The 26,582-nt window shown below is 46.1% G+C and overlaps 1 long non-coding RNA gene across 4 annotated transcripts; it reads right to left on the bottom strand.

The window, feature by feature from the left end:
- Nucleotides 1-2,926: 2,926 nt before the first annotated feature.
- Nucleotides 2,927-25,720, bottom strand: LOC124245589 (uncharacterized). 4 transcript variants are annotated; one of them, XR_006890283.1, is made up of 6 exons: nucleotides 25,446-25,720; nucleotides 9,869-9,952; nucleotides 7,586-7,645; nucleotides 6,743-6,807; nucleotides 4,325-4,406; nucleotides 2,927-2,995 (listed from the first exon to the last, which is right to left on the bottom strand). It is a non-coding gene; the product is annotated as an uncharacterized LOC124245589 (long non-coding RNA). The 4 variants fall into 4 exon arrangements; XR_006890282.1 differs by having other exon boundaries at nucleotides 2,956-3,565; XR_006890281.1 differs by having other exon boundaries at nucleotides 2,956-4,406; nucleotides 7,602-7,645.
- Between the last annotated feature and the right edge of the window lie 862 nt (nucleotides 25,721-26,582).

The following is a 26,582-nucleotide window of genomic DNA, read 5'->3' on the forward strand; positions in this document are numbered from 1 at the left end:
GAGGATTGTTTCAATCTTGACATCTGGATCCAATCATTCAACAAACATTGGCACCTACTGTGTGCCAGGCACTGTGCTAGGCACAGACCAGGTCAGACAGGGCCTCTGTGCTCCTAGAGCTCCTGTCATGTTTCCATGTGGAGAAAGCAGGTGAGACAGGCTGCTCATATTACCAGGCCTGTTCAGAGACAACTCTACTTCTCTTTCTCTAAGCAGTTCTATGATTAATAAAGGTGATATTCTTATCTCCTGTCTGACTGATGTGTGTCTCTCTTGATTGCTTCTGATTTCAGGCAGAAGAAAAGAGGTGCTATTTATCAGCCTCCTCAAACTCTAGACCATTCTGTTGGGGATGACAGGCAGTATACAAATAATCCTATGGCCCCTTCTCAGTCACCTTTGCAGGTTTCTCCTCCTCTAACTGCTGGAGCGTCTCGGGGCTCAGCTCTGCCTTCTCTACACACACTCTCTCGGGTCAGCTGCATCTATTCCCAAGGTCTTAAGTAGCATCACCACACTAATGAGTCCCAAATTTGTATCTCCCATCCTAAGCATTCTCCTGAGCTTCAGACTCAAATATTCAAATGTCTTCTCAACAGCTCCACTGGTATGTTTCACAAGTACGTCAATATCTATGTGACCAAAATCAAAGTCTTAACTCCAACCTCCTCCAGTGTACCCCACCTCCTCCAGTGTACCCCATCTCCACGTAAGGCACCACCATCTACACAGCTGCTCAAATCAGAACCCCCGATTCCCCTCTCCCTCTCAGCTCCCACCTTCAGTCCATCACCCAGTGTCACGTCATGTTTCCATCACTTGACCCCCAAAGCACACTCTGAATCCCTCTACTGCTCCCCAGCCCCATTGCCACTACCTGGTCTAAGTCACCCTCATCTGTCACATGGAGGCAAAAACCTCGCATATTTGTCTCCCTGCTTGCACACTGGACCTTGTCCAATTCCACACAGCAGCCAGAGTGACTTTCTTAATGCAAAACCAGATACTGGCAGTCCCTTGCTTTAAGCTTATCAATAGCTTATCATTGCACTTAGAATAAAGTCCAAACTCCTTCCTGCGGCCTACAAGTGCCTGTGTGGCCTGGCTTCTGCTGACCCCTGCAGCCTTTTCACCAGTCACTCCCCAGCTCTTCCCAAGCTCCAGCCCCACTGGGCTGCTTTCATTCCTTAAACACACCTCAGAGCCTTTGTGCACGTGGTTCCCTGGGCCCGGAATGCTTCCACCAGCACTGCCACCCCACCCTTTGCACGGCTGTTTGCTCTTATCCTTCAGCTTCTCACTCTCTGAGAGGATATTGCCCATAACTCTAAAAAAATGTCCCCTCCAGGGGCTGGCCTGGTGGCATAGCGGTTAAGTTCACATGCTCAGCTTCGACGGTCTGGGGCTCAGATCCAGTTCGGATCCCTGGTGCGGACCTACACACCACTTGTCAAGCCATGCTGTGGCAGGCGTGCTACATATAAAACAGAGGAAGGTGGGCACAGATTTGGCTCAGAGTCAGTCTTCCTCAGCAAAAAAGAGCATTGGCAGCAGATGTTAGCTCAGAGCTAATCTTCCTAAAAAAAACAAGTTTCCTCCATTATTATTATTTTATTATTATTTTTCCTCCATTATTATTTCCTTCATTGCACTGATCCCAGACTGTAATGACTAGTTCACATATTTCTGGGTGTTTGTTTCTGTCTTACTGCACTGGAAGCTCCCAGAGGGCAGGATCCATACCTGTTTTGCTCAGCACTTCATCCTCCAAGCTGAACACAGTACCTGATGCCTGCTGACCAGTTAATAAATGTATGCAAGTTTCAGAGGTGGTGACAGGTGATGGTGGGTTGTAGAAGAGATTTCTCATGGGGATGAGGGAGGAGCTTTCCGAAGTGAATTGGCCTGTTGGTCAGAGCACTTACAAAAGCAACAAACTGTTTACTCTTTCAACAATTTTTAATTGAGCCGGTTCTATGTGTCAGGCACTGGGGTAGGCACTGGGGATATAGCGGCAAATCTGAGAGATGCAATGGGGTCCAAATGGGCCTTACTGTGAAGGGAAACTGCGTACAGCCTAGTGCTATTCTTGTGCCTCTTGCCTAGGGAAATCCCCACTGTTATCCCTTAAGATATTCTAAATTTTCGCTCTTCTCCATATCCATATTTTAACCCATAAAACTCCACCCTATTATCTGGAGCTACTTGTCAAGCTACAGTCTGAGTTTAGGGAGGGAATATAGTATTAGTTAGGATTAGCTCTGGTTGCAATAACAGTTGCTTTCAAAAGACAGAAGCTTATTTATCTCTCCCATAAGAGAAGTCTGAGGGCAGGCAGGCCAGGGTTGCTAGGGTGACTCTATAAAGTCACCAGAGACCCCAATTTCTTCCAAGCTGCTACTTCACCATATTTAGCATGTTGCCTCAGTGTCCTTAATGGCTGCTTAAGTGCCAGTCATTGTATCCACAATCCAGATAGCAAAAAGGAAGAAAGGGAAGAAAAATTACTCCTTCCTTTTGAGGAAGCTTCCCAGAAATACTGCACAACCCTTCTGCTTACAACTTATTGGCCATAACTTCGTCTGGCCACTCCTTCTAATGGAGACTTTCTTAAACTGGGTACATTGCCATCCTCAAACAAATTCAAGGGGCCGGCCCAGTGGCTCAGCGGTTAAGTTCGCACATTCCACTTTGGCAGCCTGGGGTTCACCGGTTCGGATCCTGGGTGCGGATATGGCACCGCTTGGCAAGCCATGCTGTGGTAGGCGTCCCACATATAAAGGAGAGGAAGATGGGCACGGATGTTAGCTTAGGGCCAGCCTTCCTCAGCAAAAAGAGGAGGATTGGCAGCAGATGTCAGCTCAGGGCTAATCTTCCTCAAAAAAAAAAAAGAATATATTAAAAAAAAACAAATTCAAGTCTTTGTTGTTGAGGAAGAGAAGAACAGATGTTGGAGTAAGCAACCAGCAGTTTCTTCTTCAGGTGTTTAGATACACTGAGAGAGGAGAAGGAGGGAGAAGAAGAAAAAAAGGAAGACAATATACAAGTATAGAAAAGTGCACCATCAAAGGGTCTGTGACCATTGACTCCCACATCAGGGGACGTGCCTACTCCAGGGGGCCAGAGCTGGCTGGCAGGTGTGCCCATATGCCCTGGGAACAGAGCGAGCAGAGCAGACCCTTTGGGGAGGGGGTGTCTCTGCTGCTGCAGAACTATTTTCCTAACATTGCCTAGCCAAGGGAGCCTCGGGAGGTGATCCAAGATACCTCTCATCAGAGAGATTCTAGAAACTGGCAGCCCAAACTACCATCTTAAATGTCTTTATGGAGGCAAAAGGGATAGTGATCCCTAAAATAGGCAGCCCCATGTCAAAATCTGGGGCTCCAATATCCAAACTCAAATTCTAGAGAAGATGCTGTTGGTTTCTGATGGCTGTCACAGGTACATCAGCACAGAATCCTCAAATCTTCAGGCTGCAAGAGGCCTTGTGAGTCATCTCATCCAGGCTCATGCCCCCAGTCACCACTGTCTTCCACCCTCCAACCTCACACTTGGGACAGACGGGCTGCGTAGAGAAGATGTTAATTTGAGGGGATCAATTTCTATGGTTAATGTAGATTTTTGCACAGCTAAAAGATTTTTGGGGATAAAAATTGCCTGATGACACCCAGTTCCCCAAACCTAGAAATACAGGATCTGTTTCAACAGTCTTCATACTTGCTGAAGAGCAGTTGCTAACCTTATGAAGAATGATACAGATAATTAAGTGCCACCAAAGGACAGATTGCTCCCTGTAAGTCCCTTCTCCTTCTCACTCCAGAAGCATCCATATCATCTCAGCAGCTTCTACCTTGGAGAGGGTCAAGGAATGGGTTTGTTCTGCCTTTAGCAAAAGGCAAGGGGCTCTTTAGAACCTTGGTCCTGGGGACCAGCGTCCCAACTGAATTCTTCTACAAGAGTTTCCTTTGAAGGTCCTACAGCTTAATTACCTGTAGTCTCCACCCCCCAGCCCCCATCAAGTCTGTGGAAATGGGACACCAGGGCATTGTTACAAACTGCTGGGGAAAGTAGGACTTAAAGAAAACATTTTTCCTGCCTCTAGGCAGGGCCCATTCTGGTGCCAGGCCAAGCTATGGAAGTTTGTCACCTGACCCAGACCATCCAGTGAGCAAGAATTCCTCAGGCAGAACACAACTCCTGCCCCTCCCATGAATGCTGAACATTCTGTTTTTTGCCCTTAGGAAGAAACTGGTAAATAACTGCATTCTCTTCTCCCAGTTGCACAGTCCCTTCTTTGCAAAACCAAGGAACTGGGTCACATTACCTAAGACTGTGTGGTTTTGAAGGGCTCAACATCAAGCTTCAAATTGTTGTCAGACACTTGTTGGAGCACGGTCTGTGTTCTCCTGAGTGACACAAAGGGAAGCTGCTGAGTTCCAAAGTTTGGCAAGTTGTTTTTCCAGACACTTCTGATCATCTTAACCCATGTGACCTATTTGCATTCCTCTCCTAGAAAGGCAGTAAGCTCTCATAGGAGTAGGTAAAACTAGCCCTGACACGCACCCCTTTAGGCTATGGGAAAGGGAAATTTCTCAGAAATCCCTGCCATCAAATCACCAAGGACAACCCCCTCCTTTTGGAGATTCAGTCCTTCAGTCATCCATTTGTTTGCTCAACAAATATTGGTAGAGAACCTATTGTGTTGCAGGCTCTCTGACAGATGAGGTTCATGAGCTCACAGAGCTTACATTCTAGTGGAGAGAGACAACAGAGAAACAAACAAGAACAACAACAGATAGTGAGGAAGCTGAGGCTGGGAAAGAGGAAGGGACTTGCCCAAGATCACACAGTTCAGGTCTTCTGACTCCCATTACCTCATTTTTTCACAGACCATACATTGAGTGTGGAGCACCCACCATGTGCCAGGCACAGTGCTAGCATTGAAGACAAAAGATGAATAAGACTGACAAAGTTCCTGTCCTCACAGAGCTTATAGTAAAGTTGGGGAGAAAACTGTAAACAACACATAGAGAAAACCAGAGACTTCCGGTTTCCACTCTGGCAGTAAGGAGCTTAGAAGTTGCTGCTCTATCAAATAACAAGTAGAAAGCTGAAAAATCAACAACTTCTTAGATGGATAAAAGTGTGGTCACAGGGCCAACTACTGTCCTCAGAAACTGGAGAGACAGACAAGGAGATACAAAGAATCACAACTTAGACCAGAAACCCAGGAGCAGAAACCTCCCTGGGAACCAGAACTGGAGCAGGAAGACCTGAACTGTAATTGAAGAATTGTTGGTGGCTCAATGTGGACAAGCCTGAGATTTAAAAACTCCAGGGGACGCAGTCATAGGGAGGCCACCACACTCTTGTGAATTGTATCTCTAGGAGCTCAACCAAGTCCTCAGATTGCATATTGGAAAAAACTCCCTGTGCTTCTGGCAGGGGAGTGAAAAGTAATCATTTTGAAATACACCAGAGCACTCTGTTCTTAAAAAGCCCTGCCCTTGGGAGAAACCAATTCACCAGAGCCTAATCTGCTTGGGTTTTATCAGAGCCTGACTGACCTGGGGGAAGGAAATATTCAATATTCAAATATTCTAGTGGGCTCTAGTTTTCCATATGCAGGAAGGAAAACACTCAACTCCAGCCCACTCTAAGTATCCTGTCCCACCTAAGGGGGGAAAAACTGAGAAGCACTGGTGATGTTCATACTTCAGGGGCACAGCATCACTCAAACACTGAGACTTAATTATAGGATTATAGAAGGCTTCCCTTCCCCATGCCCTACCACCGTATTACTAAAAGTTTATTTACCACAGCTGCTTTCACACAATACCTCATGTCTACCTTTCAGTAAAAAATGAAAAACATTAAAAGTCAAAAAGTACAGTTTGAAGAGATTGAACAAGCATCGGACCAGACTCAGATATGGCAGGAATTTTGCAGTTATCAGATCAGGAATTTTTTTTAAACTATGCTTAATATGCTAAGGGCTTTAATGGATAAAATCGACAACATTCAAGAACAGATGGATAATGAAAGCAGAGAGAAGGAAAGTCTAAGAAAGAATCAAAAATAAATACTAGAGATCAAAAACACTCTAACAGAAATGAAGAATGCCTATAATGGGCTCATTAGTAGGCTGGACACATCTGAGGGGAAAATCGCTGAGCTTGAGGACCTGACTATAGAAACTTCCAAAACTGAAATGCAAAGAGAAAAAAGACAGAAAAAAAAAAGAGAAGAGAATATCCAAGAACTGTGGGACAACCAAAAAAGGTGTAACATATGTGTAATGGAAATATCAGAAGGAAAGGAAAGAAAAGAAAAAATTGTTGAAGCAATAATGATTAAGAATTTCCCCAAATTAATGTCAGACACCACATGACAGATCCAGGAAGCTCAGAGAACACCAAGCAGGATAAATGCCAAAGAAAATACACATGGGCATATCATATGCAAACTTTAGAAAATCAAAGATAAAGAAAAAAATCTTGAAAGAAGCCAGAAGGAAAAACACCTTACTTATAGAGAGCAAAGATCACAATTACATCTGACTTCTCCTCAGAAACCATGCAGGCAAGAAGACTTCAATGAAGTGAAATATTTAAAGTGTTGAGAGAAAAAAGGCACCAACATAGAATTCTGTACCCTGCAAATTATCCTTCAGAAGTGAAGGAGAAATGAAGACTTACTCGGACAAACAAAAATTGAGGGAATTTGTTGCCGGTAGACCTACCTTGCGAGAATGTTAAAAGATGTTCCTCTGTGACAAAGAAAATGATGCAGGGCAGAAACTCAGACCTACATAAAGAAAGGAAGAGCATCAGAGAATGAATAAATGAAGGTAAAGAAAATACTTTTATTTTCTTATTCTTAATTGATCTAATAGATAGTTTGTTCAAAATAATACCAATAATGTGTTTAATTATGTATAAGTGAAATGAATGATAGCAATGATACAAGGGACAGCGGGGAAGATTAGGAATACTTTCTTATTCTAAGGCACTTACACTACCTCTGAAGTGGTATACTGCTATTTGAAAGTAGACTTGGATTAGTTGTAAATGTATATTGCAAACTCTCAGGCAACTGCTAAAAAAAGGGAAAAAAAGAAGTATAATTGATATACTAAGAAAGGAGAGAAAATTGAATCATATCAAATGCTCGATTAAAACCACAGAAGACAGAAAAAGTGTGGAAGACAAAAAATCAGAACAAAGGCAACAAATAGAAAACAGTAACAAACATCATACATATTAATCCAGCTATATCAATACTCACTTTAAATATCAATGATTTAAATGCACTGATTAAAAGACAGAGATCATCAGAGTGGGTCAAAAAACAAGACCCAACTATATGTTGTCTATAAGAAATCCACTGTAAATATAAAGACACATATAGAGTAAAAGTAAAGGGAAGGGGAGAGATACACCATGCTAACACTAATCAACAGAAAGTGAGGATAGCTACATTAATTTCAGACAGAGCAGATTTCAGAGGAAGGAAAATCATCAGAGAGAAAGAGAGACATTACATAGTGATAAAGGGGTCAGTTCTCTAAGAAGATATAACAAACCTTAATTCACACGTACCCAACAGCATAGCAGCAAAATGTGTGAGACAAAAACTGACAGAACTGCAAGGAGAAACAGATGAATCCACTATTATTGATACGGACCCTGATATCAGTTTCCCTACATTAAACCCAGCATATATGGGGTTAAAACCAAAACACTCTTTCCCTGCTTACTCCCTGGCTTCCTGGCTCCAGAATCCACTATCCTCCATGGAGACAGACACTGGTAAAGGACAAGCACCTGGATTCACTATCTCCTCCCTTCGAGGAGATACAGGCTGGTGGGAAATCTGCTGACCAGCAAGGTCACAGGCTCCCTCCTCTCTGCAAGTCGTCTCAAGGCCAAACACAGGCTGGTGGGAAAGGTCCGACCAGCAAGGCCATATGCTCCCCCTCCCCTACCTAAAACCCTAAATAAAAACCCTTCCTTTTAGCTTTTTGGGGAGTTTGGGATTTCAGCGTTAGCTGCCCTCTCTCCTTGCTCAGTGCTGTGCAAAATAAAATTCCTACTTTCTTCCACCACACCCAGTGTCAGAGATTGGCTTGCTGTGCAACGGGTGAGCGAACTCACTTCAGATTCGCTATCATTATAGTTGGAAATTTTAACACCCCTCTCAGAAATTAACAGATCCAGCTGTCAGAAAATCAGTAAGGACATAGTTGAACTTAACAACATTATCAATCAACTAGATATAATTGACATCCATAGACTTCTTCATCCAACCACAGCAGATTATACATCTTTCTCAAGTTCATATGGAACATTCATGATAGACCACATTCTGGGCCATAAAACACACCTTAATAAGTTTAAAAGAATAGAAATCATACAGTGTCTGCTCTTAGACCATGATGAAATTAAACTAGAAATCAATAACAGAAAGATAGCTGGAAAACCCCAAATAAATAGACATTAAACTTCTAAATAACACATAGGTCACAGAAAAAATCTCAAGAGGAATTTAAAAATATTTTGAACTAGACGCCAGCCCCGTGGCTGAGTGGTTAAGTTTGCACACTCCGCTGTGGTGGCCCAGGGTTTTGCCGGTTCGGATCCTGGGCAGAGACATGGCACCACTCATCAGGCCACGTTGACATGGTGTCCCACATGCCACAGCTAGAAGGACCTGCAACTAAGATATACAACAATGCACCGGGAGGATTTGAGGAGATAAAGCAGAATAAAATAAAATAAAATTTTTTGAACTAAATGAAAATAAAAATAGAACTTATATTTGTGGGATGCAGCAAAAGCAGTGCTTAAAGGGACATTTATAGCATTGAATGCATATATTAGAAAAGAAGAAAAATCTAAAATAAAAAACCCAAGCTTCCACCTTAGGAAAACAGAAAAAGAAGAACAAATTAAATCCAAAGTATGCAGAAGAAAATAAATAATAAAAAATAGAGTATAAATCAATGAAATTGAAAACAAAAAGTTACTAGAGAAAATCAACAAAACCAAAAGCTGGTTCTTTGAAAAGATCATTAAAATCAATGTCTCTAGCCAAGGTAAGAAAAAAAGAGAGAAGACACAAATTACTAACATCCGAAAAGAAAGGGGGCCATCATTACAGATCCTATGGACATTAAAAGGATACTAAAGGGGGCTTGCAGTGGTTAAGTTCACACATTCCACCCTGGTGGCCCGGGGTTTGCCAGTTCAGATCCCAGGTGCGGATCTACCATACTGCTTACCAAGCCATGCTGTGGCAGGTGTCCCACATATAAAGTAGAGGAAGATGGGCATGGATGTTAGCTCAGGCCAGTCTTCCTCAGCAAAAAGAGGGGGATTGGTGACAGATGTTAGCTCAGGAACAATCTTCCTCAACAAAAATAAAGGATACTAAAGGAATATTATGAACAATTCTGTGCCCCAGGTTTGATGACCTAGATGAAATAGATTAATTTCTTGAAAGACCCAATCTCCCAAAACTCACACAAGATGAAATAGATAACCTGAATAGGCCTATACCTATTGAATCAATAATTAATAACCTTCCAAAACAGAAAGAACCAGGCCCGGATGGGTTCACTGGTGAATTCTACCAAACACTTAAGGAAGAAATTATACCAATTTTCTACAATCTTTTTCAGAAGATAGAAGCAGAGAAAATATTTCCTAACTCATTCTATGAGGCTAGTATTATCCTAATACCAAAACCAGACAAAGACTTTATGAGAAAAGGAAACTATAGCCCAATATCTCTCACAAACATAGATGCAAAAATCCTCAAATTTAGCAAATCGAATCCAACACAATGTACAAAAAGAATTATATACCTTGACCAAGTAGAATTCATCCCAGGTACACAAGGGTGGTTCAACATCCAAACATCAATTAATGTAATCCATCACATCTACAGGCTAAAGAAGAAAAATCACATGACCATATCAATAGACAAAGAAAAAGTATGTGACAAATTCAATACCCATTTATGTTAAAAACTCTCAGAAAACTAGGAATAGAGGGGATTTCCTCACCTTGATAAAGAACATCTACAAAAAAACCTACAGCTGATAGCCTACTTAATGGTGAGAAACTAGAAGCTTTACCATTAGATCAGGAACAAGGCCAGGATATCCTCTCTCACCAATCCTTTTTAACCTCATGTTGGAGGTCCTAGCTAATGTAATAAGACAAGATAAGACAAGAAAAGGTATACAGATTTGGAAGGAAGAAATAAAACTGTCTTTGTTCACACATGACAGGATTGTCCATGTCAAAAATCTGAAATTAACAAAAAAGCCTCCTGGAACTAAGTCGTCATTATAGGAAAGTTACAGGATACACCATTAATATAGAAAAGTCAATCACTTTCCAATATATCAGCAATGAACAAGTGGTATTTGAAATTAAAAACATATTATCATTTATATTAGCACCCCAAAAATGAAATACTGAACAAAATAAAAGAGATCAATGGAGCAGAATAGAGAGCCCATAAATAGGCCCACATAAATATAGTCAACTGATCCGTGACAAAGGAGCAAAGGCAATACAATGGAGCAAAGATAGTCTTTTCAACAAATGGTACTGGAACAACTGGACATCTACGTACAAAAGAAAATAAATCTAGACACAGACCACAGACCCTTTCCTCTAAATGGATCATAGATCTAAATGTAATACTATGACAATGTTGAGTTCTAGAAGGTAACATAGGAGAGAACCTAGATAACCTTGGGTGTAGCAATGACTTTTTAGATACAACACCAAAGGCACAAGCCATGAAAGAAATAATTGATGTGCTGGACTTCATTAAAATTAAAAACTTCTGGGGCTGGCCCCGTGGCCGAGTGGTTAAGTTCGCGCGCTCCGCTGCAGGCGGCCCAGTGTTTCGTTGGTTCGAATCCTGGGCGCGGACATGGGACTGCTCATCAAACCACGCTGAGGCAGCGTCCCACATGCCACAACTAGAAGGACCCACAACGAAGAATATACAACTATGTACTGGGGGGCTTTGGGCAGAAAAAGGAAAAAATAAAATCTTAAAAAACTTCTGCTCTGTGAAAGACGCTATCAAGAGAATGAGAAGACAAGCCCCATACTGGGGGAAAATATCTGCAAAAGACACACTTGATAAAGGACTGTTATCCAAAATACACAAAGAAATCTTAAAATTTAACAAACAGAAAATCAAAAACCCAATTGAAAAATGGGCAAATGACCTAACAGACATCTCACTTGAACAGACACCATATAGATGGCAAGTAAGCATATGAAAACATGTTCAACATCATATGTCATTAGGAAAATGCAAATTAAAACAATGACATATCACTATGCACCTATTAGAATGGCCAAAATCCAAAACACTGACACCACCAAATGCTGGAGAGGATGTGGAGCAACAGGAACTCTCATTCATTGATGTTGGGAATGCAAAATGGTACAGCCCCTGTGGAGAACAGTTTGGCACTTTCTTATAAATCTAAACATACTTTTACCCTATGATCCAGCAATCTTGCTCATTGGTATTTACCCAAATGAGTTGAAAACTTATGTCCATGCAAAAACCTGCACATTGATGTTCATAACAGCTTTATGCAGAATTGCCAAAACTTGGAAGCAACCAAGATGTCCTTCAGTAGGTGAATGGATAAACTGTGGTACATCCAGACAATGGAATAGTATTCAGTGCTAAAAGGAAATGAGCTATCAAGCTATGAAAAGACATGGAGGAAACTTAAACACCTATTACTAAGCGAAAGAAACCAATCTGAAAAGGCTACCTACTGTATGATTCTAACTATATGATATTCTGGAAAAGGCAAAACCATGGAGACAGTAAAAGATCAGTGGTTGCCAGGGGTTGAGGGGAGGGACGGATGAATCAGAGGAGTATAGGGGGTTTTTTAGGGCAGTGAAACTATTCTATATGATACTACAATGGTGGATACATGTCATTATATATTTGTTAAAATTCATAAAATGTCCACCACCACTATGGACTTTGGGTGATAACGATACCTCAATGTAGGTTTATCAGTTGTAACCAATGTACCACTGTGGTGGAGGACGCTGTGATTAGAAGCCAGGCAAGGAAAGGGTTACTGAAAATCTGATCCGTAACTAAACATAGTCTGTCAAATGTTTTCCAGACAAGGAGAAAACTAAATGTGCTGTTTTTCAGAATATGATGTCCTCGTTTTTTGCAGATGTTGCCAACCTCCAGTGAAACTGACATGGTTGCAGCAGGACCCCTGCAAATTGCTCCAGCTCTAAATGGCATGTTGCATTGAACCTGTTACGTAATGGCATTGAGCTCGTTATATAATGGTCTGCACATGCGCCCTGGCCAAGCCCTGTTGTTACACAGTCGTAACATAGCCTCTGCACTCTGGTGCATAAGACCTCCACCTGCACTAAGCTGGAGGGTGGGGGAAGCACTGCTTTGGGGGCTGTCCCGAGTGTTCTCCATTGTTTGAGCAAGCAATAAAACTTTCTCTTCACCCACTTCAGCTTGATTGTGCTTTTCGGCTCTGCACTCACCAAGAGACGGCTGCACTGAGTTCAGTTACAATTCCACAGTGGGGGAGGCTGTGCATGTGTGTGGACAGGGGGTATATGGGAACTCTCTGTACTTTCTGCTCAATTTTGCTGTGAACCTAAAACTGCACTAAAAAATCGTCTATTAATTTAAAAAATGCATAGAATGTTGGGGTGGCAGTTCCCTTAGAGATCATTTGTCCACTCTACTTATTTGGCAGATGGAGCAGCTAAGGACCAGCAAGAGGAAAATACTTGCCTAAAGTCACACAGCAAGCTTGTAACAGAGCCTGGGCCCAAACCAAATACTTTGCTTCTCTGTACAATCTATATCACGCCATGTAGCATGGGTCAGCACATTGTTTTTTCAGTTAGACAATGACTTGCACGAGCTTTTCTGTAACAGCTTATAGGCTCCATTGTCTGCAAAGGGACAGAATGTCTTAGCACTAAGTCCTTCGCCCTTGGTGCACAAACTCCATGACAGGTGGGCCTCTCTGCTTTGTAAAAGATCAGTGCTGTTGCCACACCCAGGCCCCAAATTCTGCTGAACCTTCAGGGCTAGGGGCAGCCTCAGAGGTGAGAACCATGAAGAAGTCTGGGGCCTTTCTCCCTGTCCTGTTCTCAGCCCTCCAGCTTCTGGCCAGAGTCCAGAGCAGGAAAGAACAATTGGCAAACCCATTAATTATGTCCTATTTATTCACTGTAAAGTCACATCATTTCTTTTAAGGGAGACTTTTTACCTTGATTAATATCACAAGCTCCCATGTGTACATTCAACCGTGTTTGAGTCTGTACAAACACATCTGAAGTGCTCACTGTTTGCAGTTCGTGGCCAGCAACCAGTGCCTCTGTCAGCACGGTCCTCTCCAGATGCCTCTGACCACGGCCCAGGGCTCTATTTGAACTAACACATGATTAAGCCTGCACTCTCCAAGTCTGCAAAGAGGCCCAGTTCATGCGTGGATAATTTGATCTTTGTGGCTCCTTCACATTGAAAATCATTTCATGAGAAGTAACCCTTCAGAGAGAGAAGTCTCGCCTCTCCTACTCAACCCTAACCCCTCTCCCTGGGCTCTCCACGCCGTCTAGGCCCCCACCCCGACTTGACTCCACTGGTTAATTCCTTTCTCTTCTGGGTTTTCAACCTTGCATGTCTACTGACTCTCTCCCTGGAGCTAAAATGGGTTCAAAATTGAGCTAAAATTGTCTCTTATCCTTATAATAATGACTGTCCTCCTGATCCTTCACCCTCCCCTCCCCCAGCTATCATCCCACCTCATGCCTTCCCTTCACAGTCAAAGGTCCTTGAAGAAGAGCCCCCCTCACTGAACGCACTTCCTCGCTTCCTACTCACTCCTCAGTCCTTGAGTGTGGCTTCTCCCTCATCCCCATCTTTGGATCTGCTCAAAGATCAAGCCAACGCCAGACCCAATGGACACTTTGCAGCTCCTATCTTAGGGCACCCCCTCCGCAGCCCTGGGCACTGCTGAGCACACTCCCCTTGCAACTCTCTTCCCCTGGGCCTCCATGGCCCTATTCTCTCCTAGTCCTCCTCCTGTGCCTATTACCACTCCCTTTTAGCCACCTTTACGTGGTCTTCATCTTCTGCCCCTCTTTCATGTTAGCGTTCCCCAGGACTCTGTTCCTGGACCTCTTCTCTTCTCACTGTAAAAATACACTCTCCCATTTCGTCCTCATCTTTTCAACCTCCATCTATATGGTCCCACATCTATGGCCCCATCCCAGACCTCTCCCCTGAGACCCAGACCCATACATCCAACTGCTGAGTGTCCCACTGACGCTTCACACTGGACACATCCAAGATGACTCATCACTTTTCCCCATAAATTTTGTTCTTTCTACTGTGTTCCCCATCTTGCTGAACGGCTCCATCAGACAGCCAATCATTTGAGCCAGAGATCTGGGAATTATCCCAGACTCCTCTTTCTCCTTCACCCTCCCCCATATCCAATCCATCAATTTGTCCCACCAGCTGCACCTTCAAAATACATCCAGAACATGACCACTCCTTTCCACTTCTACTATTACCCTCCTTGCCTAAGCCAGCATCCCCTCTCCCTTCGATAGCTGCAAGCCTCCTAATTGGCCTCCCTGCCTCCACTCTGTCCCCCTTCGGTCCACAGCCCACATTACAGCCAGGGGGGCTGATGCAGCATAAACTGGCCCATATCACTCCTCTGCTCGTAATATTCCAATAGCTTCTCATCTCACTTAGAATAAAAGTCAAGCACCCAACCACTGCATAAAAGGAAGTCCACATTCTGGTTCCTGCCCGCTCTACCCAGCCTTCTCTCCCACCTAATGCCCCAGCTACTTTCTATACCAGGCTATCTTCCCCTTCTGGATCTTTGCTCATAACTCTTCCCTCTGCCTGAAATAATCTCCCCATGTGGCCAGCCAACTTGGCGACCACCAAGCCATCTTTCAAGATAACAACAGAAACTTTCCCTGATACGCCCAGGCTGAATCTACCATTCCCTCTACTGTGTGCTTTATAGCACCTGTAATCATTGTCAGGAAATGCTGATTAAGTACCTATTATGCACTATTCCCACCCAGTCAAGCAGGTAATGAATTCTATTAGTTTGTGGTTTATTCTTCTTGTGTTTCTTTCTGTCCAAAGGAGCAGATGGATCTATATTTTTTGACTTCCCCTTCTTTTTACACAGAAAGAAGCATACTACAAATACTTCTTTTTGCACTTCGGTTTTTTTTTACTTACCTACATATCCTGGAAATCGCTCCCTATCAGTTCATAGAGAGCATCTTCATTCTTTTTTATAGCAGCATAGTACTGCATTCTGTGGCTGTACCAAAGTCTGTTCAGTCACTCTCCTATGTATGGACATTTAGGTAGTTTCAAGTATTTTGCAATTACAAACAATGCTGTCATGAATAACCTTGTACATGTGTATTTCCATATTGTTGGAGATAAGGTGTATCATCAGGTAAATCCCTACAAATGGGATCGGTGAGTCAAAATGTAAATGCGTATATAATTTTGTGAGAGATTGTCAAATTCCTCTCCAAAGTGTTGTATCAACTTTCTTTTCCAGCAGTAATGTGTGAGAGTCACCTGAGGCATTCTCAGAATACGGTTTTCTCGGGACATTAACTAGCTCCATTTCCTGACTGACTTGTCCTTGTCGGTGACTGATCCATCCTGATGCACACGAAGGCCCCTTGGCCGCTCAGCACACAACCTTGCCCCTTGAGAATTCCCACCCTGGGGAGAGCAATGGACAAACCCAAGCCTACATTGCTGGAAATGCTCCTGCACCTTCTGCCTTTCACATTCTTTGCTGAGGAGAAATAAGCAAATTATACTGGCTCAAGTGCACAAGGCTACAGGCCTATCAGGAGGTTGGTAATCTAGTGTCAGTTAGCTTGAGGAACACAGGAGGAAAGACAAGGAAAGTTTAGTACTCTTCCAGGCTCAACAAGTACCAATTTGGTGTGTTCAGAGGCCGCTAATGAGGACAGACATCCATTTTGTAAATAAATAAACCATCCTATTGAGAAAAATAATAATAAATGTAATTGACTGTGCTTCAAGGATCACGAAGTGCTTTCACGCACACGTTATCTCACTTGGTCCTTACCTAGAAGCATACCTGGAACAGCTGCTTCCTGGGCCAATCTTTGATGTACATTAAGTGGCTCGTGGACTCTCTCTGTGATTTATCCACCCAGACTTCAAAGGGTTAACGAGAGCTGAACTGGGAACAACCTGAACTTATTAGAGGCACAAGGTTGGAGGAAGCCTGGGAGCAGGAAGTGGTCAGGAAGCCGAGTCAGCCCCAGGCTCGAATTTCCCTCACTGAGAGCCTCAGATGAATTATGGTGGAAAACCCCCAACTGCACCGTATCTTCTCCCTTTAATTTAGGCATTTAATAAACAGATTGCATCATTCTGCAGAAATGAGGAAGGTTAATAATTTCCTTGGATGGAGAGTTCCAAGCAGCCCTTGTGGCTTTGTGCAGACCTTCAAAAGAATTTCTGCAGACGGAGTCTGTGAGACTTTTTATACTCGTCTATTAAATTTTCACTAGGCTCCCCTGCCCTCATTAATATCATTAGAGTACAGACCTGAGAACCTGTCCAGCATTTGTCAGACATCCCAGAACCCAAGGGAGGGATCTGACGCTATAAAGCAGGCGATGCCTTCATCAGGCATTCCTCCTGCCAACTTTCCCCGCGGGCCGGCCCCCCCGTCCCCCCCCCAGAGGCCCAGGGTTCCCCCCCCCCCCCCCCCGCCCCGAGGGCACCATTACCAGGAGCTAATTGAAAGAGGCCTTCGCTTGACCACTCGGCTTACAGCAGCAAAGTGTCCACCTGCGTCTACCAACTTGTCAGGCCGGCGCTCAAAGTGTAAAATGGGGAGGCACGTTCATTTTCTCTCTCTCGGGCATTGCCAGCTTGTCAGGGCTTCGAGGGCAGTTTGGATGGTGTAAAGCCTGTGAAGTCGCTGCTTAGGGAAACAATTACAAGGGTGGGGTGTGGGATCAGAAAGATCTAAATTCAGATCCTGGCTCTGCCCTTTGCTGTGTGTTTTTGGGTAAGTCACTTAACCTCTCTGAGCCTCATTTTCCTCATCTGTAAAGTGCGGGTGGAGGGGCATAATAGTATATCTCTCTCAGGAGTTGTTGTGAGGATTAAACGTGATGAGGACTATAAAATGCTTAGCCTGATATCTGGTGCATAGCAGCTATGAGGCTCCAAGCATGTCATAGCTAGAAGTGACCTTGGAGAGCATTTACTCAGACCCCTCCATTTTCTAGATGGGGAAATGGACGTACAGGGAGGTTACCCAACTCATTAATGAAAGAACCAGGATTAGAAAAGTTCTCCTGACCCTTTTCAATCCACCATGGCGCCTCTTGCCTAACGAAAGTCACTCCCAAAGCAGGCAGGCAGGCAGTGAAGCATGGCCTGACCCGCTGGAGCTCAGATGGGAGTGACAGCAAATGCCACTTTGGCTGGTGCAATGGAAGTGGGCACCAGTGCTGACCAGCAAGTGAGGCCTTGTGAGAATTTTCCCGTCTAGGATTATTTTCATGATTATCTACAAGCAAGGCTATTGCAGCCAAGCCTTGGTTGACCATCCACTCGGTGTCATTTCTCCCTAATTGGTCCTTAACTAAGCTCTCCCCAAAGAGCAGACGTTTCTCTTTGGGAAGCAGAGCATTCATCTTCCTCGAGCTGTGAGCAAGGCGCCTCTCCCCAAGGCCTTTTGGGCTGGGTGTGGGGCAGGGAAGGGAAGGAATTTCTCTCCCCAGCTCATTTTGTGGTGGGAAGTTCTGTGGCTTTCACAAGGACAAGTGCAGAGGGGGGAAAAAAAGGAGCAAGGATGCTGTGGCTCTTGTGATTGGCTGGCCACAGAAGTGGTGTGTCAAAGAGCAGCCAATTCCATGCAAGCTCAGGCATGCGGCCCCTCCCCGCTGACCTCACGTGGCCCCGCATGAGGTTGCTGCTTGCTTGCTTGCTCTGAGACCAGGGAGCACTGGGAGTTCTGCCCAGCTCAGCACTTCGTTATACTATGGAAGCAGGAAGGAACTGGCCAATAAGTACTTAGCTCCTGGCTGAGCAAGGGCCAGACTAAACAAGGCTGGGATATGCAACTGAGGGCCGATGCTGGCTTCACTGCACCCCCAGGCAGTGGAACTACAGAGCGCCCCAAATAATGGATAACAGTGTGGTTTCATTTCCTTCCCACTCTGAGCATCTGCATCGATTTCCAGAAGCCCAGATGTGCCACGAGGCATCAAGGAATTTATCCTACCAGAATCCACTTAGCCTTCTCTGCTTGGTTCTCTGTTAACTTCCCTCTTGTGAAATAATAGGACTAGGAGGCAGGGTGACCTGGGGTAAGTCATGCCACTTCTCCAAGCCTCAGTTTCCTCCTCTGTAAAATATGTGGGCTGAACTCCTTCACTGAGGTCTCCACAGCCACCACCCTAGGCCGTGTCACCATCATAACCCCCCAATTTGTCCCTTTGCTTCCACTCCTGTCCCTCTCCAATCCATTAAGAATGTAGCAGCCAGTGGACTCTTTAAAACACACATTAGATCGTACTACTCCCCGGCTTAAAACCCTCTCATCCTACTTTAAATAAAATGCAAACTCCTTACTGTGATCCACAAGGCCCCTCCCTGGTTGCCTCGTTTCATCGCCTGCCTGCCACCCCTTCAATCCGTCCCTTCCAGCCACACCAGGCTTTTGGCATGTTCCACGAACGTGCCCAGATCGTATCTGCCTCAGGTCCTCACATGGCTGTACTCTCTGCCTGAGGTGCTCTCCGTCATTGCTTTGCCTGTTTAACTCCTGGTCATGCTTATGGCCTCAGCTCAAGGTCAATTCCTTGGGTAAACCCTCCTTGAACAGTGTCCCCCGCCACTCCCACCAGGCTAATTCAGGTCTTGCTGTTATATACATTTTCACTGCACACTGTTCTTTCCTTCATAGCACCTCTTAAAACTATCATTCTTTCTATAATTATTTAAGGTCTGTCTGCCCCACTAAACCGTAAGCTCTGTGAGGGCAGGAACCTTGTCAGGTCCTGTTCACCATTGTATCTTTGGTACCTTGTACAGCGCCTGGCACACAGGAGGAACTCACTAAAAATTGGTTGAATTAATGAATAAATGAATGAAGCTCCCTGCCAGCCTGGACACTACGTTCCCACCCTCTCTGGGTCTCTAACGCAGCAGTGGTGTCCTACTGACCTCACTGTCGGGCGGGGCAGGGAGGCAAATCTGTCCTTGGAAGACTCCAAATGAGATCACTCCTAAAGCCAAACGCAAAAGACTTTGGTTTATGTTATTCATGCCTCTTGCTCCTTTCATGGGTGACTCAATCCTCCAAGTATCTATTGGGCACCTGCTGGATGCCTGGCCCTGTCCTAGAGGCTGCTGGTCGAAAGGCATTCATCTTCCCAAACTTGGTCTGGGCTCTTCAAAAGCTCACATGTAAACAACCAATTCTCATGCAGTCAGCTTGTGCTAAGTGCCTGGGAAGGCAGAGGAAAGAGCAATTGAGCACTGATTGTCCTGTGGAAATTTAGCAGGGAAGGAGAGGGGCAGGAGATTGTGCAAGAGAGTAATCCGATTAGCAGCAGGGCAGGAGTGCGTTTCCTGACAGAAAGATGAGCATCAGGGAAGGACGCCCATGTTGGGGGAGCATTTTGGGGAGGGCTCTCCGTCCATCTAGCGGCCCCCAGGGTTGGCATGCTGGGGTGGCAGGCCCACAAGCACCCCTAATCCATGCTCACACTCTCCACCACAGCAGCTCTCACATTATTGGGTCTCGGAAACACCCAGGGAACTTCTAAAACCTGGAGAACCAACTCCTTCCTGCTATTCATCCCTGGAGATTATGATTGAGGGGGTCAGGCATGGGCTCCGGGCATCTGCAGGTTTCATAAACATGCCCACATTGTTCTGAGGCAGGTGGTCTAAAGAGAAAATTCAGAGGAACACTGGTCCCATGGACTGGCAGGTGACTGATGGACGGTGGAACTTAAGTGGAAGCCTAGGACTGCAGTGTGTCCTGAGGACTTGAGATGCATCACTGATTGATGGGGGGAGGGAGTGGGTTTGTGGGTGAGTGGCTGAGTCCGGGTGAGGGTGAGGTTTAATGGTGTAAGAGAGGACTCCTGAGTCCATGACAAGAGTCCTCAAGGCTTTCGTGGCCATCCATTCCTGAATGCTCCCCGACCAGGGATCTCTTGCCTGCCCAGGTAGTTTCTGGGCCAGAAGGGAAGAAAGATGAGGGTTTCCTAGAGGTGAACCCGGGAACAGCAGATTCTCCAGGTCACTCCATGCCTCCAAATGGGCAGTGCTAGAAAGAAGTACACTGGGATCCAAAGGCGTAGCCTACGGGTGAGACGGAGCAATAGAGCGGGATAGAGGACGTGAATGCATTTCATTCATTCAATCAATCATTTATTCATTCTACAAACGTGTGCTGAGCAGCAAGCACCGTACTAAGTGCTGTGAAGTTTGGTGGTGCCACCATCTGCCCACCTGTCAAAGCCAGAAGCCAGAGTGTCATCCTAGACTCTTCTGTCTTTCTTACTTATCCCCTCAAGGCAATCTGTTTACCAAACCTCATTGATGACCTCCTAAATGTCTGTTGACTCCAACCCTCTTCCCCAGCTCCTCTGCCGCTGTCTTAGCACCAGAGCTCAATAACTGTTGCCTGGACCTCTGCGGAAGTTTCTTCACTGCCCTTGCCACACCCAGGCTTGCCTCATCCAATCTATTTCCCACACTGCGGCCAGACTGATGGTCTCTTATTTTTAAACAGCTTTATCAAGGTATAGTTTACATACCATAAGATTCACCTGTTTTTCATGTACATTTCAATGATTTTTGTATATTCAGAGTTGTGTAACCATCACCACAATCCAATTTTAGAACTCTTCCATCACCCCGAAAAGCCCCATTGTACCCATTAGCAGTCACTTTCTGTTCCCAGCTCCAGCCTCAGACAGCTACTAATCTGCTTTCTGTCTCTATGGATTTGCCTTTTCTGGGCATTTCATATAAATGGAATCGTACCATATGTGGTCTTTTATGTTTGGCTTTGATTGCCTCTCTTAATACAGAAGTCTGCTCAGTTAAAATCCTTGAACAAAATAGTAACTAGGTGATGGATGCGTTAACTAACCTTATTGCGGAAATCATTTCACAATATATTGTGTACCAAACCATCACTTTGTACACCTTAAATCGACACAATGTTATATGTCAATTATATGTCAATTAAGCTAGAAAAAAAAACCTTGAACAGCTCCCCATCATCCACCAAACAGCTCACGTTACTGTTCAAGGTCCTTCATGCCTGACCCTGCTCTTGTATTCCTATGGCTCCCTAACACACACCAGGCCTGTTCCTGTCTCCATGCCTTTGTGCCTGCAGTTCCCTTGCCTGGACTGCCCTTACCCTCCCCCTAAGGAGGCATAACCTCTGCTATAATGTCTGCAACATCGCATTTCCCAAATTCTGTCCATCACTTCCACCTCTGTAAGCACTTTGCACCTTGTATATGCTTTATTCATTGCACAGCTCACTTGCCTTGTAAGTAGCCACACACATCGGAACTCCCTAGCTAGCCTGTGAGTTCCTTGAGGGCAGGGGCACTCTGCTAGTCATCTCTGTATCCTCACATCGAGACAGATCCTGACTCACAATGGGTGCTCAATCAATGTTTGTGAAACCAAGCAGAACTGTATGAGACGTAGTCCAGAAACGGCCCTCGAGGAGCTCACAGTCTTGCAAGAGGACAAATAAACCACTGATCAACCAACCTACATTATCTGAGGCCCCACTAGGCGGTGATGGGAGGATGGAGAGAATAAAACGATGAGGCATGATGCCTGCCCTCGTGGAGCTTACAATCTAGTCAAGAAGATACACTCTCCACAGAACAGCAGGTTGCAATGCTAAATATGACATAACCAAATGTTAGGTGAGACAGTGTGTCAAGAGCCTATAAGAAAGGGGAGTGACTGTTGTCAGGACTCTTAGAATGTCACGGTGGAGGAACTGGAGGGTGTGGAAAGATTTGGACAGGAGTGGGAAATGTCATGAGCATTCTTTGATAGCGGTGAGAGAATGGCCTGAACAACAGCTTGGGGCAGAGAGGAAGACGGTTTGGAAGAGGGAGAGCCCAGGGACAAAGCAATCAGTTCGGATGCCGGCAACTTCATCTAAGAGAATGACAGCAAGGGCCTGAAGTGCAGCTCGATCTGTAGGAATGGTTATGCGGCTGGAGTAGGGTTTCCAGATTTAGCAAATAAAAATACAGGACACAATGCAACGGATATGCTTAAGCTAAAAAATTATTTGTTGTGTATCCAAAATTCACATTTAACTGAGCATCCTTGCACTGGTGGAGAGCAAGATTGGGTCAAACTGTGAAAGCCTTGAATGCCATGCCAAAATGTTTACCCTGTGCCCTGAGGGTAATGAGGAGCCACTGAAAGGGGTTAACTATAGGACTGACATGATCAGATATGCCATTTAGAATGGCCCAGGTAGTGGCGAGGAAAATGATTTGAGGCTGGTGGTGGTGACAGGAGGTTGTGACAGTAATTCAGGGGACAGAGGATCAAGGCCTGAGTCATGGCAGAGGTGGTGGGCATAGAGAAGAGAGGGGAGTCCAGGAGCAATCCAGCTCAAGTCAGATGATGCTACATTAATGCTAACCACACGCCGGGGGAGTAAGGCATGGAGGTTCCAATTTGACACCCAGGGCCCGCGGGGGAGCAGCGTTCAAGTGGGGGCTGGGCTGATCATCAGGTGCTTTCTCCCATTATCTCCTGCCCCCAAGGGGAAGGAGGTGGGCACGCACTGGGGAAGCTTAGGTGGAGGAGCCTGAGCAGCTGCCATCGCAGAACCCCTCCCAGCTTTCCCCTGGCTGGTCAGTCCTGCACATTTCCCTTTCCCCTTGGGCTCCGGCGCCAGTCCAGAGCACACAGTGTTCTCCCAAGCAGATGCACGCATTCTGCTCTGGGTGATTCACTGTCCCTGGCCAGGAGGGCCTGCCTGCTGGGGCAAGGACCAGGCAACCCCCAAAACATTCCAAAGGGCCCCCTGTGCAAACCCTTACAGAAAGGTTCACACAGGGGAAAACAACAGGTGTCTAAACAATGCTGGCCTTTTCTGGGGCAATTTTTAGCACAGCTGATGAAAGAGATGCCCCATCTTAGCCCTGTTGGCCAGAAACATTTAGAACACTCTCCTAGCTCAAGCCTAGCACTCCTTGGGGATGCAACAGCCAAGAGGGCAGAGCCTGCTTCTTTGTGTTGATTTTTTCTGCTCCAGCCCCCCCTGGATCCCATGATCCTCATGGCTGCACACGGATGTGCACATAGCTCGGGCAGGGACTGAAGGATGACAGCAGAAAAGGGCTCTTCATGGGCCGAAAATGTGGGCACCGAGAATGGGGTGAGAATTTTCTCACGATCCCTGCTGTCTTTCCCCAGGATCTGTGGGAGGCAGTGGTCCCACAGGGCCTGGAATGGAATTGCCAGCACCTTCCTCGGTAACCTCTGAGGCCGTTAAACCATCAGTGGGGAGGCTGCCTAGTTAAGAGCAGTGGCTCTAAACTCAGATGGAGCTGAGTTCTAGGCCTCACTCTCCCCTTACTGTGGACCTTGCACAAAGTTACTCAACCTCTCTGAGCCTGGATTTCTACTACCAATGTGTAAAATGGTGGTAATTAGGGTAGTTGAGAGGATTAAATGAGATTATCCATGTAAAGCATTTAACCCTGGGTCTGGCACTTAGTAAGCATTCAATAAATGTTAGCTAGTATAATTATCCCTCTTTGATTTTATGCCCATTCCCTCTCTGTTCTCCCTCACGCCTCATGAAATTCTTTTTCCCAGGGTCACGGCTCAGAACCGTCCCCTTCAGGCTACCATTGCCTGGCCACAGAGCCTTCCCCGAGGATGCTTCTCTGAGGAATTCAGTCCTTGCTCCACAGATGGTGGTTCTCCTGGGGCCTCTCATCCTAATTCAGAGCCACTTGCCCTCTACAACTCAGCCTTTTTGCATTTATCGCTGGTGCCATTGTTGGAGAAGGAGCCAGAGATGGAGGGCAAAGCGCAATGGCAGGGATCAAGCTGGCTAGGCCAGTGAGGCGGAGGAGATGCTGGGAGTCTGTCCTGTCAGCGCTTTTTCAGTGTGGGGAGCCAGCCGCCACTGAGAGACTGGGCTTTCTGAGAAGAGCCAACCCTGCTCCTGTCCAAAGCCAGCCAGCCCCGGGACCTCAGTCCTATCTGCAGCAGGCTCTCTGATCTCTTGGGTGGAAGGAAGGAACAAGAAAATTAAAGAGCTCAAAAGATCTCTCCCAGTGGCCCCTGAGCCCAGCCTGGCGCTGTCATTCTCCATTGCTCTCTTGCCAAGTGCCCCGATTCACACCACACGGAAAACCCCAGGGGCAAAGCTAGTTTTGAAAAGAAAGGGGATCCAGGAGGGCCAGGCAGTGATTTGATTTGCCACCGGAGGCATTTGTCTGCCCTCCAAACTGAACACCAGGCCCTCAAAGGCACTCACGCACGCCTCAGAGGAGTTATCAAGTGCAAAATGTCCCTGGTGCTAAATCAATTAGGATCGCCTTAGCAATCAAGCCCTCACTTTAACACCAGCTCTTTCCCAGCTTTTACTGCACCTTCTAGGTAGAATCTTATTAAATCCTTTCTAATCTCTAGGAAAAGAGACACGCAAGGACTTGAGAAGAAGAGGACACGAATAGCTGCCTTCAAGCCGACTGCAGAGAAAATAAATAGTGGGGGGAAAAATGGAGATGTTATGTTAAAACCATCTGGAAAATGGTATCAGTCCTGTAAAAGCAGGGCTGGCCGCGGGAGAGCCCTTTCCATTGGCCTTGCCCAGCTGTCTTGCTCCCACTCAGTTAGAACGAAACGTTCTGTCTTTTTGTGGTTATAACCTCTTTTCACTTGGAAGGGCTTGCCCGTGTCTGGACCTTGCTCAGGCTGCCTCTCTACGCGGCTCTCACGCAGTGAGGAATTACCGGGTACGCCTAGCGGAGGGCCCCGCCCCCGGCCCCGCCCACTGTCTTCCCCTCCCTCGGCCTCCTCGTCCCACTTGAAGGGTCACTGTGGTTGGTTCTTAGGCGGCTTCCAAGCCCAGGAAGATCGGCATCACTTGCGTCTCGCTCACCCTCCCCTGTGAGCACATGTCTTGCCATGCAGCGCCGCCCGGGGAAGCGGAGGGCATGTGGGCCGCCATGCGGCCGCCCGGCGGGGGCGTGGCGGGGAGGGCGGCGGGCGGAGGCGGAGCCAGGCCCTGCGGGTCCCGGGTTACTTACCAGAGGAGGATCGGAGTTCTTTCGTTTTTTCAGAAGTCTCGGACAAAGGTCCTCACCCGAAACGCCCCCAAAAAGTAAAACCACCTACACTAAGAAGGGACTTGGGGAGGAGTGAAGGAGGAAATGTTTGGCTTCACAATCCCAGAACTAGGGTGGGATTAAAGCAGTGGGCAGGGCCAAGCCGGCCTGGCACAGCCTGGGAAGCCAAACTTTGGGATCTGGAGAAGAGCAGGAGTCAAATGGCTCAGGGCGCGCCAAGGGAGGCAACGGGAAAGGGGAAAGTGGCCAGGGTGTAAGACAGTGGTTCCAAAATTTGGCTGCAAAGTAAAATCACCTGGGGAGCTTTAAAAATCCTGATGGCCGGGCGTCACCCCACACCAGTGTCATCAGAATCTCTGGGGGTGGGGCCGGGGCGTGAGTAGTAGCTTTTTACACTCCCCAGGTGGTTCCAGTGAGCAGCAGAGGTTGAAAACTAGCGATGAAAGAGCTACGTAGAGCTGGCCTGGGGATTAGCGCACCGGGGAGCTCGTCAGAAAGGCGGAATCCTCAGCCCCACCTCAGCCCTACCAAATCGGCGTCTGCCTTGTTATAGTAACGACTTTATTGATATAATTCACATACCATAAAATTCACCCTTTTAAAGTGTACAGTTCAGTGGTTTTTAGTATATTCACAATTTCGTGCAACCGTCACCCCTACCTGGTTCCATTTTCATAACCCCGAAAAAGAAACCTCAGACCCATTAGCAATCTCAGCCCCCATTCCTTCCTCCCTCCAGCCATGGGCATCCACTACTATATTTTCTGCCTCTATGGATTTGCCCCTTCTGGATATTAGCATCTACTTTTTAACAGAATTCCCAGGTTTCCTCCGTGCATTGCTGTTGGAAACGCACTGGTGTGAGAGACCTTCTAAAAGAAGCAGCCCTCGCTCCCCTCCCCCAACCGTTGTGATGCGGACATGTGGGTCCAGAGTTGCTAGATTTTTTACTTTTTCAAGAGAGGCCAGGGGCCACCCTCGTAGCATAGTGGTCAAGTTCGTGCTCCGCTTTGGCTGCCCTGGGTTCATGGCCCGGATTCTGGGCACAGACCTACACATTGCTCATCAAGCCATGCTGTGGTGGCCACCCACGTACAA

Source organism: Equus quagga, chromosome 10 (assembly GCF_021613505.1).
Source record: "Equus quagga isolate Etosha38 chromosome 10, UCLA_HA_Equagga_1.0, whole genome shotgun sequence".
Lineage (NCBI taxonomy): Eukaryota > Metazoa > Chordata > Mammalia > Perissodactyla > Equidae > Equus > Equus quagga.